We start from the raw sequence: 17,948 nt of genomic DNA, 5'->3' as shown, positions 1-17,948 counted from the left end.
TCTCGTCCTTCCACGTAAAGTTAATCAAAGTTGTAAAAGTGCTCTATTCCGTATCTTTATTTGTCCCCACGGGGACAGGGGAGTAACAAAAATGGGATGCACTGGAGAAGCGCAGAACTCAGCCAAGAATCCTTGAGATGTTATTGTCTCCTGTCTGTGCTCGAAAAGAACCCGCGTGGAGATTAACCCTCTCCTGGAAAACACTGTATGGGCTTCTGGAGAAGAGCTTGCCTTGTCGTTAGGAAGTTCTTTCGTATGTCTAACCTGACTCCTTCATGCTGTAGTAATTTGGGGGTCCTGAACTGAACATTAGAAAGAATCTGTGTATGTTTTCCAGGGTTCTTAAAATACTCTGAGGCCATACTCAAACCTTCACAGAGTTCCCATTGTGGCTCAGGGGGTCAAGAATCTGACTAGTGGATTTCCACTGTGGCTCAGAGGTAATGATCTGACTTGTATCCATGAGGACATGGGTTTGATCCCTGGCCTTGCTTAGTGGGTTAGGGATCTGGCATTGTGGTCAGCTGTGATGTAGGTCACAAACACGGCTCAGATCTGGCGTTGCTGTGGCTATGGTGTTGGCCAGCGGCTGCAGTTCTGATTTGACCCCTAGCCTGGGTTCAAACACTTCCCCCTGAAAACCCATTTTACTCCTTGGCTGTTAGCAGCATTTACTAAAGGAAAAATGTATAAATGTATTTATAAAGGAAAAATGGGGCTTTTTAGGGCCCCATATGCCATGGATGTGGCCCTAAAAAGCAAAAAAAAAAAAAAAAAAAAAAAAAAAAAGGATCTGATGTTGCTGTGAGCTGTGGTGTAGGATGCAGATATGGCTCAGATCCTGCGTTGCTGGAGCTGTGGTGTAGACCAGTGGCTACAGCTCCACTTTGATGCTGAGCCTAGTAACTTCCATATGCTGCAGGTGCAGCCCTAAAAAAGAAAGAAACACTTTACGACACCAGTGGAAGAGGGGTCTACATAGCTTCTTTTCCTTCCTTATGTCAACACCTTTTCTAGAACATGCCAGAATCAAACCATACAGGATATTTCGTGTAGGGCAGAGATGGTGTTTCATCCTGTTTTGTACGCATACCACACAGCATATTTATGGGCCCACGATGAATATTCATACATCTTCCTGGAAAGAATGAGTAAATCCATGTATCGATACTTCCTGATTCAATACAAACCACTTCAGACAAGGTTACTGAATTATTTCTGGGTTGAACTATGTGCAATTGATATTCTCTGTAGGTCAAAATCAGTGGAAGAGCAACGGCATGCCAATATTTGCATTCTCCTGCTGATATTTATAACTTTTTTCCTTAGCGACATCAGAAAAAGTAGTTTGAGTTGGGGATGTATGAATAGCATTTCACCTCGGGAAAATAAGCAAAGTGAAGATCGGATAAAAAACTAAAATATTCCATTTGGGAAGGCACTCTTTTGATTAAGGGATCAAGCTTGGGTCACTGGGGATGCTTCTTTTCGTGTGTGTCCAACAAGCTGAGGCATGTAGACCAGCAAAGCAGGTGTTGCATCTTTTCTGGACTTAGCCTGAAGAGCTAATGAATCTGTTAAAAATGAGCATCAAAGGAAAATCTGAATAGACATTTTCCCAAAGAAGACACACAAATGGCCAACAGATTCATGAAATTGTGTTCAACATCACTAATCATCGGGGAAATGCAAATTGAAACCAGAGTAAGCTATCACCTCGCACCTGTTAGAACGACCTTTATAAAAAAAAAAAGATACAAGATAACCAATGTTGGCAAGGATGAGGAGAAATGGGAAGCTTTGTGCACTGCTGGTGGGAATGTAATTTGGTGCAGCCACCACGGAGAACAGTACGGAGGTACCTCCAGAAATTAAAAATACAATCACTGTATGATGCAGCCATCCCACTCCTGGGTGTTTATCCAACGAAGACAAAATTACTATCTTGAAAAGACACCTGCACCCCTGTGTGCATTGCAGCACTATGTACATCAACAGCCAATTCATGGAAACCACCCAAGTGTCTGTCAATGGATGAGTGAAGAAATATTCCTCTAACTGGCACAGTTTCTCTAAAGGATGTGGTAAGTTCAGGTAGATACCTAGTACTCCTAGGGGCTTTCATTCAGTGGATGAAACATATGTTTCACTTCTGTAGCTAGAACAAGTCGGAGACATATAAACAGGAACACAGGGGGTTGGGTAGGGGCAAGAAAGTATCAAGAATTGAGGAAAAGCAATGTAAAAACGTTGAAAGCATAGTCTTTTCAAGTCGGCTCCCCACCCATCTGACTCTCTGGATGCAGGACTTTCCATGCTAAGCCCCAACATCCTCAGCCAGCCGGGATGCATATTTCCATCCTGTTTCCAAATAAAGATAAATTTGTCCACGGAAGAGGGGAAAAGATTGGAATTAACCACCCAGCAGAGAGATTAAATTATTCATTTGTTCAAACCCTGCATTAAAGAGTTCCTCCTGTGGTTCAGGGGTTATGAACCCAACTAGCATCCATGAGGACATGGATTCGATCCCTGGCCTTGCTCAGCGGGTTAAGGATCTGGCATTGCTGTGGCTGTGGTGTAGGCTAGCAGTAGCAGCTCCAATTCCATCCCCAGCCTGGGAACATCCATATGCCCTGGATATGGCTGTAAAAAGAAAAAAAAAAAGTGGGTTACATATTTGTGATGGTTTAATTCTGTGGTAAGGTGTTTAGGGTAAAAAAATTGTGATACAGGCTACTTTCAGTAAATATATTACCTATTGGAAGTAACATATATATCATTAACATATCTATAACATGTATATAAGTGTGTGTATACGTATTATATGTATGTGTGTATATATATGTATGTGTGTGTGTGTATATATATATACACAGACAGGACTTAATGATAAACCTTAAAAACTAGGCTCATTGGTTTTGTTTGGTTTTGTTTTTTGAATGCAAGCTAGTTGGGTAACATTTCCATTCGTCTTGCCTAGCTCAGTGGGCTCTGATGACACAATGGGGGTACAACGAACACAGATCAAAAGTAGGAAACTGAAACATGTGCTCCCAACACTTAAGTAGGGCATTTTGCTCTGACAACGAATCAGGTTGGGGGGGGGGTACCCCACAGCGGGCCACCAGGAAATGGCAGCGTGCTGCCTTGGACTGAGTGAGAGATGGAGTCTGGGTGACCTTTAACTGCCTGGTCCAGTTTCTGGAGGGATAAAAGGAGCATCTTCAACATCTCCCTCTTTGGTTGTTCCTTCCCCTGCCGTTTGCAGAGAGCCAGGAGGTCTCAACGTGTGTCTCTCTTGGCTGGGGCGGGAGGTAGGGTGGGAGCTGACACACCAGCCCTGCCATCGCCTCGTGCACGGAGTCACGGAACGGCTTTCCCACGAAGGCACAGGTCCTTTCTCCCGCTGTAATTCTCCTTGCAAGACGGGCGTTGCTCTGCGTAGCTGCAGACAGAGACTGCTGCTCTCGACACACATTTCTCAACTGTCGGTGAGCTAATAAGCGTGAGACTGTTCACCTGCTGGGTTTCTGTGAGTAAATGTTATTTCCCAACTTACCATAAAGTCCACCCTAAGCGCAGAGGGTCCGTTTGAATGTACAGGGGTCATAAGGTCAAAAGCCACCCAGGAAATACCAATTATAATTCCATAAAGGACACCTGTGCAGCCCACACAGGGCACAGCCGCCCCCTCCTCACCCCTCATTGCTCATTTCGTGGCTCATTTCCAGACCGCGGCCACCTGGATCCATTAGGCGCGCTAATACCTCTGGGGAACGCCACCTGCCAATCAGGAAAAGCGGGGAATCTGGATCCGTCTTCAAACGCTGCTCCTGCCCCCGGCCAGGGCAGAGGGACGCTGGCTGAGGGCAGTGTAAGAGCCGTGGGGACGTGGTCCTGGATGCACGAGGAAGAGCTGACCGTGCCGCGTTCCACGTCGCTGAGCCCTGCCGCGCGCCTCGTGGGCCGCCTGGGAGCCCTCGGCGCGCTGGGAAGCCGTGGGAAGAAGAGAGGAAGCTGGCGTTGGTCAGGAGCCCGATTCTAAAAGGACACCCTTTGACTTTTATACCTTTGGTCTGAGAGTATGGCGGGAACGAAGAGAAGAAGCGGAGGCAGAAAGGACTGAGCCGGCGGCCTTTGGTAGGTAAGCTCTGTGCGGAGCTCTGTTCTTCCGCAGCCCCAAGCCCGCCTTCCCCGTGGGTGGGACAGCGGTCATGCTGCCTAAGGTTGAGGGGGCAGGCGTACGGGTACCCGCTAGGACCACGTAGAGACGGTTAGCTCCCTAGGCTGATGCTGGCAGAGGGGAGGCTGCAGAAACCAGGCGGTTGAAACCAGAGAGAACAGACAGCAGGATGCACGACCGGGGACGCCATCCTGCCTGGGAGCCTCCTGGCGCCCACTGTGTGGTTCCAGCCCAGCTGCCTCACCTCCTCCCAGGAGCCTCTTGGAAGTGCACATTCTCAGCCCCACTCGAGATGCCCCCGCCTCAGTCAGGGACTCGGGGTGGGACAGGTGGGCACGAGGGCGTGAACTCAGCAGTGAGTGGTTTCACTACTCTTTTTCGTTTAAAACCTATTTTGTGTGTTGAAGTCTAGTTGCTGCACAGTTTATGTCCGTTGCAGGTATCTACCATCGTGACTCCCTACTTTGAAACGTTCTATTGCATGTGTCGTTATTATAAAGTATTGGCTATATTCTCCGTGTTGCACAGTATCTCTTTGTGGCATATTTTATACCTAAGAGTCTGTACCTCTTACTCCCCTCCCCTCCCCTGCCCCTCCCCCCGCTGGTTACCACTGGCTTGTTCTCTAGATCTGTGAGTCTGCTTTGTTCTTCTTATACTTAGTTTGTTGTATTCTTTTAGATTCCACATATAACTGATGTCATAAGTATCTGTCTTTCTCTGACTTCACTTTGCATGATACCCCTCCCGGTCCATCCATGTTGCTGCAAAGAGTATCTGCATGAAAAAGCACTTCAAGGAGATTCAAGTACATGGTCAAGGTTGATCGCCATGGCTTAGAAGGAGGACTTTGTTGGTTTAAAAAAAAAAAAAAAATTAGGAGTTTCTGTCGTGGCTCTGTGGTGAATGAATCCAGCTAGGAACCATGAGGTGGCGGGTTCCATCCCTGGCCTCGCTCAGTGGGTTAAGGATCCGGCATTGCCATGAGCTGTGGTGTAGGTCGAAGACACGGCTCGGATCCCACATTGCTGTGGCTCTGGTGTAGGCCCGCAGCTACAGCTCCAATTAGACCCCTAGCCTGGGAATCTCCACATGCCACAGGAGCGGCCCTAGAAAAGGCAAAAAGACCAAAAAAAGAAAAAGAAAACAAAACCGATGTTTGGGAGAAACCGAGAGATGAGGCAAGTTTGCAAGAAAATATTTGCGGCGGGAAGAAGAGGACAGGGCTTCCTTTTTAACCCAGGCGTGTGAGATGGTACAGGGCAGGGTAGAGAACCGGGTCCACTGGTGAGGTGGTATTCCCACCAGTGGGCACTGAAACACAAGGCTGGTAGAATCAGGTTGAAGGCTGGCCTGAAGCTGAGTCCAGGACAAGGACCAGAGGTACCTAGAACCCGTGCTCGGTCGAGGCTGAATGGATAGGAGGGAACCAGGGGGTCCTATTTGCTGAGTAGATAAATCTCTGTACTTTCCATCCTTCTAGACCAGAGGGACTCTAACCGTTTCCATGCATCCATGTGTAATACCCCCTCCCACCTTCGTTCAGCTTCAGTTGTCCTGATACATTTTATTTTTGCTTTTTTCTAGGGCTGCACCTGCAGCATGTGGAAGTTCCCAGGCTAGGGTTGAATTGGAGCTACAGCTGCAACATATACTGCAGCTCATGGCCACGCTGGCTCCCTGACCCACTGAGCGAGGCCAGGGATTGAGCGGACATCCTCATGGATACTAGTCAGGTTCATTTCCCCCAAGTCGCAGCGGGACCTCCCTGTCCTGTTATGATTTGACTTGGCTCTTCTTATGAAGTAAGTTGTTGCTGTCGTCAGTATTGTTGACTTAGGGTTGGTCAGTCTTGTGTTGTCCCTCTGGAGGCTGGAAAGCTAGAACTGTGCTCAGAAAATTGCATGTGCAGATACATTGCCGTTTCATGGAAAGATTGGGCTCTGTTCCTTTCCAACTCCGAGGCTTTGTACGCCCTGGCAGTGCAGGTTCCTGGTGGATCGGTGTTGTCATCTATAAGCCACAGGGGACAGAAGCAGAACGGACCACTCAGGGGACTGGGATTCTGAGGCTGGGGGTCATGCTCCACCCCAACCCCCCCGCCCCCAGGACACCAGCGGGCAGCCCCATGATGGCAGGGTTTCAGCTGCTTCATCTTGCATGACGGTACTTGAGTTGAACTGCATATATGGTCCTTTTCAGGTCTGAAATTCCAGTTTATCCTCTGGATTCCCATTCCTGCATCATGCCTAGTACCTGAGAGCTTCACTCCACATCTTCTGTGATGGTTAAAAGCCTCGGCCATAAATGCAAACAGTACATAATCTTCTTTCATTTCCCTCTCTTGGACAAATACAGTAACCTATCCTCCAAGAGTTAGGAGCTCTCTGCTGAATCAGAAGGTCTTTGTTTAGGCTGCTAGCACACAAGTACCACAGGCTGGGCAGCTTCATTATGAACATGTATTTCTTGCAGCCCTGGAGGCTTCAAGTCCCAGGTCAAGGCAGCAGCAGATTCACTGTCTGGGGCAGACCCCCCACTTCCTGGCTCATGGATGGCCGTCTCATTGCTGGGTCTTCACGTGGTGGGGGGCAGGAGCAAGAGGTCTCTCTGGGGCCTCCTTTACAAGGACCCCAATTCCATCATGAGGGCTCAGAACCTGTTCACCTGCCAGAGACCCCAACCCCTCACACCATGCCACGGGGGTCAGGGTTCCACCTATAAATTGGGGGGAACATACACATTCTGTCCATTGCACTGAATGGCTGAGTTAACTGGAAATAAGGCAGTCCCCAAGAACAGCTTTTTAAACAGTGGACAGAGGACCCCGATTCTTCCACAGGCTCCTCATTTCTTAGTCGCCAGCAAAACCTCTCCTTTCGGTGTCTGCAGCTTAATTAAGTCTTCTGGGGGAAGGTAGGAAGAAAGGTGACCTTTACAACCAAATGGCCTTTGTTCACGTCGTAGACAAATGGATTTTTCTTTTCTTTTTTTAGGGCCTCACCCATGGTATATGGACGTTCCCAGGCAAGGGGTCAAATTGCAGCTGCAGCTGCCGGCCTACACCACAGCCACAGCAATGCCAGATCCAAGCCACTTCCTTGACTTACACCACAGCCCACAGCAACGCTGGATCCTTAACCCACGGAGCGAGGCCAGGGATTGAATTCGTATCCTCATGGATACCCTTTTTGTTCATTACCACTGAGCCACTTCGGGACTCTCCCAAGCTGATTTTCTCAGGCCTGTTCGGCATGGCCTAGCATCTGGGAGAGAAGATCTCATTATTGGTTACTGTAGGGGAGCACAGAGGAAGGCCCCCCCCCCCCAAGATTATTGGTTCTGTAGAATCCCAGCCTTTGAGTGTAGGTATGGCCTTTCCTGTGGTGGAGGTCCGTCCAGTGCTTGGGTTTCGGTGTGGAGCAGAGGTCTTTCTTTAGCAGTTGCCATTTTCAGCTGAGATTACGTTGAACCCAACTCTATAGACATCAAGTGGATCGAGAGGCAGGTTGTGCCAGGATGGGCCTGACCAGTTGGGTGAGCCTTTTCAAAGAAGACGTAGAGGGCAGGTATGGAAACGGCAGAGCCTGTCGGAAGCCAACCAGTATGAGCCTGACAGCCATAAAGAAATGAATTCTGGAGTTCCCATTGTGGCTCAGCTGCAACAAACCCAACTAATATCCATGAGGATGAGGGTTTGATGCCTGGCCTCGCTCAGTGGGTGAAGGGTCCAGTGTTGCTATGGCTGTGGTGTAGGTCAGCAGCTGCAGCTCCAGCTCAGACCCTAGCCTGGGAACTTCCATATGCCTTGAGTGCAGCCCTTAAAAAAAAAAAAAAAACAAAACAAAACAAAAAAAACCTGAATTCTGCCAACATGCAGACAGATGGGAAGAGAATCCTCTTGTCCACATAAGAATACAGCCCCTCTCTCTTCCCCCCATAGATCTTAGGAGACCAAGGCAATGGCCCCCAAGAGCCAGGACCCAAGCTGGTGTTAGCAGCCAAGTCAGCCTCTCCAGGGTGTGACACCTGCTTCAAATTGGTGCCCAGCTGGTCCCCTGTCAATGTTGGGGGTCTCCATGTAGAAACCCCCTTCTCTGTTGCCCCTGGCCAGCATTGCCAGATCTCTTACTCAGTCCTTGAAGGGAAAGATGAAAGAAGGAGCACATCAGATGAGAGGTCTGATTTCTCAGAATATTCCTCTCATACAGTGGAATATCTTCTTCCACTCTTTTTTCCTTTTCTTTTCTTTTTTCTTTCTTCCTTTTTTTTTTTTTAATGGCTGCACCTGTAGCATATCGAAGTTCCCAGGCTAGGGGTTTAATCAGAGCTGCAGCTGAGACCACAGCCATGGCGACGTGGGATCCAAGCCATGTCTGTGACCTACACCACAGCTCATGGTAACACCGGATCAAACCTGCATCCTCATGGACACTTTGTTGGGTCCTTAACCCCCTGTGCCACAAGGGAACTCCCCTCATCCACCCTTTTTAAATATCAGCCTTGGTCTGAAAATTAGTCACAGAGAGATCAGGAGAAAAGCACACCCCTTTTGTTCAGTGTTTACCTGGCAGTCTTCACAGGAGGATGAAAACCCAATCAAGTGACCAGACCAGGAAGTTTTTATACCTTCCAGACAAACAATACATTTATACAGAGTTGATGAGAACTTGGGGATTAGTGAATGGTGGGGAAGCACCTAGGGAGGTGAGGGTTAGTTTAACGAGGTTGACTGTGCAAATTTCTCAGCCCCCCCCAGTTCCCATCTCTGGTGATAAGAATGTGTTCTTGTCTCCTGGTACCAGAACAGCACCTCTCATATGGGAGCTTTGTAACCGGTTTTGCTGAGGAAGTTCAAGCTTAAGGGGTGATGGAGGACACTTGAATGACCCTCCTGCTAGTGCCATTTCCTCAAAGTCCTTCACCTTGAAACACTCAATCTGCCGATGTGTCATATTTGGGGAGTAGCATGTCCCGAACCCCATCAACAGCGAGACAAGACGAACAGCCCAAAACAAAACAAAAACCATTTTGCTGACAAGCATTATCAATTTTTAAAAAAACTAGATTTAGCACAAGCTTGACATTCAAGCTCCATTCCGAGTTGCCATCGTAGGAGACAAGAAAGGTCAGGAAACTGACAAACTTCTTCCAAGACAAGAATGCAGCGTCGTAAAAGAGAGTTTTATCTTGTAATTGTTTTCTCAGCGGAAAGTTGAGATACATCACTAGGTAGAACTAGGTAGGTGTGACTTTGGCCATAAATCTTCCTGGGGAAGGTTTTGTTGCACTTTTTTTCCCCTAACAGGAAGTTCTATGAAAAATTGTCTTTTAAAGGATAATTTCCAAATGGGAAACCAGATTCCACCAGATAGAAAGTTTATGTATGACTGGATAAGCAATGAAGTCCTGCTGTACAGCATAGGGAACTCTGTCCAGTCTCTTGGGATACACCATGATGGAGGATAGTATGAGAAAAAGAATGTATATATTTATGCATAACTGGGTCACTATGCTGTACTGCAGAAATTGGCGCAACATTGTAAATCAAATATACGTTAATCTTTAAAAAGTCACCCAAAAAGTTGGCATTAACTCCTTGTTGCTGAGTGAACCACTGGGGGTTGTTATAGCTTCTTTCTTGAACAATCCAGAGAAGAGTCCTGTCTACAGGTCAGAGATGTGGACATGCGTGAACAAGTGGAAGCAAATCAACTTCTGTTTCTGTGGGGGAGGGAGGACAGTCGAATTTCCCAAGGCGGGATTTTCAGGTCGATGGCGGAGAATTATTTTGCATAGCTGGCGGGCATTGGGTACTTGCTTAGTTGTAGAATCACTCAAAAGCAAGACGAGGCAGTGGAGACCATCAGAATACACTAGGCAGGAAGAAGATGCTCTAAACGAGGCATGGTTTCCTGTGGAAGCACAAGTGGTGCCCTATACATGCTTTATTTTATGGTTTACCGTGATCTGGTCTGATGGTGTTTACATTTTTCTTTTGCTGGGAACCTTGTGTAACCCTTCAGTTTGGGGGAGAATATTACTGGTTGAGTGTGGTGCAAAAGGAAACAACCTAGTCTAGGCTACAGTGACAGTCTTCCTTGCTTTTAAATTCAGAAGGTTGTTCTTCAGCTTGGAATCCTGCTGTTTTATTTTTTAAATAGAAGTATAGTTGATATACAATGTTTCAAGTTTATAGCAAAGTGAGTCAGTTATGCATATACATATGTATATACATATACACACAATATATACTTTTTCTGCTTCTTTTCTGTTAAGATTTATTACAAAGTATTAAATACAGTTCCTTGTGTTATACAGAAGGAGCTTGCTGCTTATCTGTTTTGTATATAGTAGCGAATCCCAAACTCCTAATTTATCTCTCCCCTACCCTGTCTCCCTTTAGTCACCACAGAATGTTTTCTGTGTCTGTGAGTTTGTTTCTATTTTGTAAAGAAGATTTGCATCAATTTTTTTGGTTCCACATAGAAGTGATATCATATGATGTTTGTCTTTCTCTTTCTGACTTCACTGAGTATGAGAATCCCTATGTCCATGCATTTGCTGCAAATAGCACTATTTCCTTCTTTTTATGGCTGAGGAATATTCCACTGTATATGTACCACATCTTCTTTATCCATGCACCTGTCAATGGACCTCTACGTTGCTTCCATGTCTTGGCTGTTGTGAATACTGCTCCTATGAACATATGGGTGCATGTATCTTTCTGAATTTTGGTTTTCTCCAGATAGATGCCCAGGAGTGGGATTGCTATATCATATGGCACCTGCGTTTGCTTTTTGAATATTCCACATAGAAGTGATATCGTATGGTATTCGTCTTTCTCTGTCTGACTTACTTCACTTAATATGATCATCTCCAGGGCCATCCATCCTACTTTTTTTTTTTTGTCACTTACCCATAAATGGCTTTTGCTTGCTTCCAGAAAATGAACCAGAACATGAAGAGAATAGATTTGCCACCGATGAGGTTATTGAAAGGAACGTGTGATGCTCTTTATGGATAATCCCGAGCAAGGACTTCCACACCTCTCTTGAGCATTGACAAAGCCCTTAAGGTCCACAAAGCATGGTGGCTTTTTGAAGAGCACAGCACACATCTGTATGTTTATGTTCCGTGTCACTAAAAATGCGCCAGTTTAACCTTAGAGTTGCATGGTCTTCAGAAGGAAAATAGTGTGAGAGTAAACCCAAAGCAAATCTGAAACAATGAGGTTCCCAGGAAGGTGAGTTTAGGGATATGGGGGGGGGTGCTTCAAAGAAATTGATGCATTGCCTCCAAACTCAGCACAGTTTCCTGAGTTTCCTGAACTGTATTACAACTTTCTAGATTGTAGGGAACAGAAAGCAATGCAGGAGTGCCCGTCGTGCCTTGGCAGAAACAAATCTGACTAGCATCCACCAGTATCCATGAGGACCCAGGTTCGATCCTTGGCCTCGCTCAGTGGATTAAGGATCTGGCGTTGCTGTGAGCTGCAGTGTAGGTCAAAGATGTGGCTCAGATCAGGCGTGGCTGTGGCTGTGGTGTAGGCTGGCAGCTACAGTTCTGTTTCAGCCCCTAGCCTGGGAACCTGCATATGCCATGGGTATGGCCCTAAAAAGACAAAAAAAAAAAAAAAAAAAAAAGCAAGCAAGGAATGCAAAGTACTTCTTAGACCCCAAATTCCTTCCTGTCCAATTCAGGCTTAATGAGGTTTAATTAGCCGTGTCCCACGCTGCGTAGGAAAACCACATGACCTGCCATGTGCATATTTATATCACCATTCCCCATCTATAATTTTACGAATTTTAAAACTTGTTCCTCGGAACCAGTGATGACATTGGCTTTGGTTTCCCGGTGTCATTGAGGTAAATATAGTGATTAACGTGTGTTCATTTTTACCCCTTCTGATGGACACGGTGTTTCATCCTTCTGGGAGCTTAGCCGTTTCACGTGCAATTGTAGTGTTTGTGTGCAGCATCCCTGTTTATTAAGGCATAGCATCGATTCGTATTAAGATCTGGAGCTCCCCTTGTGGTGCAGCGGAAACGAATCCAACTAGGAACCATGAGGTTGCGGGTTCAATCCCTGGGCTCACTCAGTGGGTTAAGGATCCAGAATTGCCATGAGCTGTGGTATAGGTCGCAGACATTGCTTGGATCATGCATTGCTGTGGCTGTGGTATAGGCCAGCAGCTGCAGTTCCAGTTCAACCCCTAGCCTCAGAACCTCCATATGCCATGGGTGCAGCCCTAAAAAAGCAAAAACAAAAACAAACAAACAAAAAGAAACCCACAAAAGAAAACTTATTAAGATCATAGTTGATACTGGCTGGGACATGATTTGGAGTTACCGGCTGCCCATCATCATCCAGAGGGAACCTTTTCTCGTCTAGACCCCATCCCTGTAGCATGCAAGCAACCAGCCATCCCACAAAAATTGCCAAGAAGCATCCAAGCATTCTGAAATGTGTAGAAGACACAGTGAACATGGGATGGCAGATACTGCCGCTGATACTCAGCCTCTGTCCATCGGCGCTGAATAGAAATGCAGAGACAGAGTTTTTGGGTGAAGGAGAAAAAGATAGCTTTTATTGCTTCACCAGGCAAAGGAGGCCACAGCAGGCTGAGGCCACAGAAGGCTAAGGCCTTAAAGACTGTGCCGTCTGTTCGGGGATTGGGGAAGTGGAAAATAGGGCCACAGATAAGGATCAGAGTGGGTGCAAGCCTGCATTCTTCCTCTAAGCTGGTGTTTAGTCCTCCCAGGACTGGTTCTGGTGGTCTTCCTTCTTTCGGGGATGCAGAAGGCTTCCTCCAGTAGTTAACATCTTCCATTTGTTGGGGATTTTAGTTCTGCAGAAGAGCTCAAAGATGCTGTGATGTGTGTCCCTTGAGAGGGAACCAGGACCTGCCCCCAAGGCTGCACTGTTGCTTCTTGACGGCTCCTCCCTGCTCCCTGCCTCCCCTCCCTTCCCTGATTAACAGCTGCCCTTTGGAGCTTAGGGAAGGTCCAGGAGGCTGATGCTTCGTCCCTAAGAACAAGACACGGGGGACCCAAAGCTTTTGTGCACAGGAGCCCCACAAGGCCCTGCATGGTTTCAATACGTCTGGGAGATCCTGCTTTGAATGTGGGATGCTATACACCCAGAAGGCGGACTGTTGGATAGTTTCGTTTTTTGAGGAAAATGGGCAACGTGTAGTTAAAATCAGCTTCAGAAAATAAAACTGCTGACACTTAGATACATTTGGATAAAGATAAGATAATGATCCCCAGAGGAGAAAGCTTCCCCTGCATTGATTTCCCCAGAGCTTTGTAAATAGAAAGAACTCTGAGCATTGATTACAGTGATTTGAGTAGATAGAGGCCCTGGAAACCACACAAATTCCATGTTTACCGTGCCTTCTGTGAGTTCATTTCCATACACTTTTTTATTTAAACAGTGTTTTCACCAAATGGATTATTTTTTTTTCCTGTTTGTAATCCTGTTATTGTACATGAACCATGGGATGTCGGCTTCTCGATTACATCATTTCTAACACTGTACAGAGGAGGAAGCTATGGGTCTGGAATACTCACTGGAAACCAGCCTTTAGGATAAGGAGGAAAGGTGTGGAGAAAACACAGCCCTTCATTAAAGTGTGTGACTTCATTAAAGCCTGGCAGTGATGGTCCAAAGAGCTGCAGTTCTTTTGCACAGGCTGGGATTCATTGTAACTGGAAAGGAGCAGCACGATACATTTAGCTGGTGGGGCTCTAAGACTGGGGGAGCCGTTTGTTACAGACGTTACACAGGACAGATATACAGTATCTGACTGCTTCAACCTCAGTAAAACCACCGGGAATTAGCAGCAGAGAGGCATCTTTCCTTGCTTTCAAAAGGGTCTGAGGTCCACATACCGTGACTGGATGGGATAATTCTTTCTATCTCTGTAGTGTAAAAAAATATATATGTGTTTGTGTATATATGTGTGTGTGTGTGTGTGTGTGTGTGTTTAGGAGTTCCCATTGTGGCTCAGTAGGCTAAGAACCTGACTAGTATCTATGAGGATATGTGTTTGATCCCCGGCCTCACTCAGTGGGTTAAGGATCCGGTGTTGCCATGAGCTGCAATGCAGGTCACAGGCCGGCTCAGATCTGGCCTTGCTGTGGCTGTGGTGTAGGCCAGCAGCTACAGCTCCAATTCAGCCCTTGGCCTGGGAACTTCCATATTCTGCAGGTGCAGCCATAAAAAGGAAAAGAAAAAAAATATATATATACACATGTAAATTCCAAGGGTTTTTGGACCTCGGTGCCAGCAGGTGAAAACCCTTGGAATTTCCCAAGTGATAACGCATGTCTTTGGTTATTTATAATAAGCCCTCTGGACCACACCTAAGTTTATGCTGATGCGATGACTCAAGGTGGGGTCCCTAGGAGGCTTCAGGATAGGGACTAGTCCTCAGGAAGATCAAGGGTGAGAACGTTGGAACTTCCAGCCCCACCTCTCACCTCAGAGAGGGAAGGGAGCCTGGAGGTTGATTTCTATAACCTTCCTGTGAGATTAGGGGAGCTCGCAGTGGGGCGCGGTGAGGGTGGCAGCCCCATCCCCCATGGAGTCTTAGCTTTCCTTGTGCGTTTCTTCCCCTGTGCTGTTCTGAACTGTATCCTTTATGGTGAGCTGGTGAAAGTAAGGAGACGTGTTTTTATGGGTTCTGTGAGCCATTATAGGAAATTGCTGACCTTGAGAGGGCGGGTATGGGATCCCCAAACGAATGGTTGGCAAGGCACAAGTCTGGGTGGCCTGGGGCACTGCCTTGGCTGCTGGTGTCTGAGGTCAGGGAAGTCTTGGGAGACTGAGTGTCTCAGCCATGGGGTTTGAGAGAACTCTGAGAGTTAGTCTCTGCATTGAATTGAATGGTTGGGCACCTGCTTATGCAGGAGGATCGGGAGAACCAGTCTGGGGAAGTAGCATATGTTGGAGGCCAGAAGTCATCTCACCAAGCTGGTTAAATTGCAGTCTTGTAAATTCATTCCAATTGTCATACTGGAGAAGAACAGCTATAACAAAACCAAGTGGCAAAGGGATTCCAGGCTCTTCACCCTGGCTGCAGAATGAACAGAAGACGCATCACTTCTCAGCAGCACTTCGAACAACATAGGTGGACAGTTATCCCCTAGAAAGTCAGGGTGAGGGTTTACTGCTTAAAAGGGGAACTCTGACATTTTGGTCCAGTGGACCACCTGACTGTCTCCAAACTAGGATGTCAACAGAACACACCTTCTTGGTTGTTCAGAAGTGCAAATGGATGGAATGTGTATGAAAGCATCACAGAGAAAACTCTGCTGTGTCATGCTTTCCTAAAAATGGAGGCTTTGAGATAGCCAGGTGGATAATAAGAGTTATTCTGTGTGTCCATAGATTTGAGCCATTGTTGTAAACTTCTCAGCCAACCTTGAGTTTCCCCTTTGTAGCGGCAGGGTCTAAAGGCATGTGTCACTGTCAGAAGTGGGTGGGGAGGTGCTACTGGTGTCTAGTGGGTGGAGCCCAGGGAGGCTGCTCAACACCCGACAGTGCCCAGGACACCCCCCAACAAAGAGCTAGCTGGCCCCAAATGTCAACAGTTGTGGATTGGTGAATCCCAGCCTGTAAAAGACACTTGAAAAGGAGCAAAAGAAGCAGGTTCCACCATCCTGGTTTCTCCCTTGCCTTTGTTCTCTCAAGATTTTACTGTTTTCTTCCTTCCTTCCCTCCCTCCCTCCCTCCCTCCTTCCTTTCTTTCTTTCTTTCCTTTTCTTTCTTTTTTTGTCTTTTGTCTTTTTAGGGCCACACCCATGGCATATGGAGGTTCCCAGGCTAGGTGTCTAATCGGAGCTACAGCTGCTGGCCACAGCCACAGCCACAGCAACGCCAGATCCGAGCTGCGTCTGTGACCTACACCACAGCTCCCGGCAATGCTGGATCCTCAACCCACTGAGCGAGGCCAGGGATCAAATCCACAACCTCATGGTTCCTAGTCAGATTAGCTTCTGCTGTGCCAGAATGGGAACTCCTCTTTACACACACACACACACACACACACACACACACATGCATATGCCTTGTCTTAATCATAAACTTATAATTTTCTATTGGTCTCTTTCATTTTTTAAAATGTTAAATTAAAATTAAAAAAATTTTTTTTTTATTTTTTTTTATTTATTTTTTTATTTTGCCACTGTACAGCAAGGGGGTCAGGTTATCCTTACATGTATACATTGCAATTACAGTTTTTCCCCCACCCTTTCTTCTGTTGCAACATGAGTATCTAGACATAGTTCTCAATGCTATTCAGCAGGATCTCCTTGTAAATCTATTCTAGGTTGTGTCTGATAAGCAAATGTTGCTAAAGTCTAGTTGATTTACAGCATTGTGCCAATTTCTGCTGTGCAACATAGTGACCCAATCATATATACATGTGCATTCTTTTTCTCATATTATCTTTCATCATGTTCTGTCACAAGAGATTGGATAGAGTTCCCTGTGCTGGACCGTAGGACCTCATTTCTTGTCCTCTCTAAATGTCATAGCTTGCATCTACTAACCCCAAAATCCCTGTCCATCCCACTCTCTCCCCGCTAGGCAACGACAAGTCTGTCCTTTGTCTGTGAGTCTGTTTCTGTTTTGCAGACAGGTTCATTTGTGCCATATTTTGAATTCCATATATTTGTGGAAGGAGGAGATAGGTATAAAGCAAAAGTAAATTTTTTGGGCAACACCCGTAGCATGTGGACGCTCCCAGGCCAGAGTTCAAGCCTGCACCACAGCCGCGACCAGAGCCACAGCAGTGACACCAGATCCTTAACCCACTGTGCCACCAGGGAACTCCACAAAAGTAACTTTTAAAAGAGGCAGGAATATTTTCCATGCAGTATTATGAACTCTTCCAGTTGAAACATCAGTTCCTGTAGGCATGATATCAAACAAGGTCGTGTGTTAACCCACTATCATAGACAAAATAAAAATCATTATTAAAAAATAATAAAATAAAATAAAACTGGGTCATAATTTCAGAAAGGTGGTATCCCAAGCCCATTGTAGACAGTCTGCAGGATATCTTTGGGTGGGGAGAAAATAGAAAAAAAAATGATAGTCTGATGACGGTTCCAGCTTCTGACTCTTGAAGCTGATAGTTTTCATTCTGAATAGCTCTCAGTAAGGGAATAGGAGAAGCTGTTTACTCAGGAGTGGGGCAGGAATGCTCATTTGGGAGGAAGTAAGAGTGAGTTTGGGGACCCCCTGAAGCAAACCCTCTGTCTCTGGTAATAACAGAAAGAAAGCAGGAAAAGCCCTCTGCAGTGAGCATCCCTGACTCTGAAGGCACATTATCCTAAAAGAGCAGGAAAAAACGTCGATTGGGGACATGTCCTCCAGGGTTCAGCAGGCGCGGTGTTCTGCTTCTCTGTGATCTGTGGCTTCAGGAGAGCAGACGAAGTTGAATTTTTATACGCATCCTTCATTCTCACCAGGAGAGCTGTCACCAGCCCTGATGTGACAGGGTTCAGGCCAGAGCCATCCATTCCACCTGAGCATTTTCCATCATGCTTTTACAAATCGAGATGCGCAGAAAGACCCGGGGAAAAGGCGTGTGGAGGAAAATGCTGTAAAGATGAGACAGGGGAGAAACAGGAGAACGGAGGGCATTCAAGTCATTGATTCTCGTATGTCAACTCTGGCGAGTCTCAGCCTACACCTTCTCTGGCCAAATGGAGCTGTTCGCCTCCAGTTGATGCAGAACTCTTAGCAA

At 46.5% G+C, this 17,948-nt stretch overlaps 1 protein-coding gene across 48 annotated transcripts in view; it reads left to right on the top strand.

Annotated features, from left to right (window-relative positions):
• Positions 1 to 17,948, top strand: part of LOC100521877 (pseudouridine-5'-phosphatase) — a 631,841-nt gene that overhangs the window by 391,760 nt on the left and 222,133 nt on the right. For 22 of the 48 annotated variants that reach the window (XR_014835020.1, XR_014835000.1, XR_014835006.1 and 19 more), the window contains one exon: positions 3,735 to 4,695. The exons of 2 other annotated variants lie outside the window; for them this stretch is intronic. The gene's annotated coding sequence lies outside the window, so the exon portion shown is untranslated. Of the gene's footprint in view, positions 1 to 3,734; positions 4,696 to 6,388; positions 10,507 to 17,948 lie in introns of those variants that run through there. 24 more of the 48 variants (XR_014835030.1, XR_014835028.1, XR_014834991.1 and 21 more) reach the window with 4 other exon arrangements.

Source organism: Sus scrofa, chromosome X (assembly GCF_054392235.1).
Source record: "Sus scrofa isolate SSC_HxYL_T2T_F1_AM1 chromosome X, Sscrofa_HxYL_maternal_Yorkshire_Landrace_v2.0, whole genome shotgun sequence".
NCBI lineage: Eukaryota > Metazoa > Chordata > Mammalia > Artiodactyla > Suidae > Sus > Sus scrofa.
This window is presented reverse-complemented; position numbering and strand designations above follow the sequence as displayed.